The following is a 1,425-nucleotide window of genomic DNA, read 5'->3' as shown; positions in this document are numbered from 1 at the left end:
GGGAGCCCCTCGGAGCCGGAGCCCGCGGGCGCATCCCGCCGCCGGTGCCTGCGAAGGTCCTGCCGCTCGCTCCCGAGCCCTGCTGCTGCCCCTCACTCCCAAACTACAGCCCCATCCCCTTTCCCTGCTGGTGCCCTTCACTTCTGACTGCATCTACCGCCCTCCCTCCCTCCCCCAACCTGGTGCCCCTGCAAACCTGCCCCCTTCCCCGGCTGGAGGGGCAAGCATCACCCCTCCCACCACACACCTTGTCTGTAGCTGCTGGGGGCACGGATCCACCTGATCACCAGGGATCCTGGTTTTCCAGCGTGGATTTCTCCTTTTAGCAGAGAGACCTGCATATTCCCTGCTTTTGCAAAGAGATCTGCGGGCTGGTAGAGCTCCAACCTGTAAGAGCTGTCTGCAAACAGGGTAGGAAGCCCCCAACCCTGCCCCGAGGGGGAGGGGGAGGGGACGGGCAGGGCCTGAGGCTCTGCTCTGCTCAGCTTCACTTTTCACTCCTGGAGCCTGAGGTAAGTGGGGCTTGCAGGGGGCTGGGGGCCCCTCTGGCAGGGCAGAGTTGCTGGACGTGGCTGGGGCTCACTGACAGGGCTGGGAGGGCTAGGAGCCAGCTCCGCCCCCACCCGAGCAGGCAGAGCAGTGGGGGAGTCAACTCCATGCTGCTTCTGCTGCAACTGCCTGCTGTTGGGGAGACTTGGGTCCCTGGCCCCATAGTCCTGGCAGCGGGGGATCCTGTCCAGCAGGGCTGGAGGCCAGGGGCAGTGGGTGGGGGCAAGAGACATGAGCTGGGTGGGGCAATGAGAGGCACCTGCAGGGTTGGGATGGCTTTGGGGACAAGTGAGTGGCAGCCGCTGCGAACAGCCGCCACCGCGCAAAGGCTAGCAGTGAGGAAGGGACCGAAGAGAAACAAGGAACAGGGCGGGGAGGAGCGGGGGGCGTGTCTTGGAAGTGGAGGGGCGGGGCCGCTCGGAACCATGGCAACCCGCTCGCACGCGCAAGCCCGCAGCTCCCGGGCTCGGATTGGCCGCGCTGCTGGGGCACGACAGCAGCCTTCACCTTGGGATCGGCGCATGCGCAGTTCGGGGGTGGTCCCCTGAAGGGAAAGCCTGTACTTCCGCGTTGCTGACTTCTGGTCAAGTTTGTCGGAAGTGGAGGGGCGGGGCCGCTCGGAACCATGGCAACCCGCTCGCACGCGCAAGCCCGCAGCTCCCGGGCTCGGATTGGCCGCGCTGCTGGGGCACGACAGCAGCCTTCACCTTGGGATCGGCGCATGCGCAGTTCGGGGGTGGTCCCCTGAAGGGAAAGCCTGTACTTCCGCGTTGCTGACTTCTGGTCAAGTTTGTCCCCCCGCGGCATCCATTGGCCGCGGAGGCTTGCGGGAGGAGAAGATGGCGGCCCTGGCTCGCTGCGCCCGGGGTCCCCGCG

Source organism: Alligator sinensis, unplaced genomic scaffold (genome assembly GCF_000455745.1).
Source record: "Alligator sinensis unplaced genomic scaffold, ASM45574v1 scaffold177_1, whole genome shotgun sequence".
Taxonomy (NCBI): Eukaryota; Metazoa; Chordata; order Crocodylia; family Alligatoridae; genus Alligator; species Alligator sinensis.
This window is presented reverse-complemented; position numbering follows the sequence as displayed.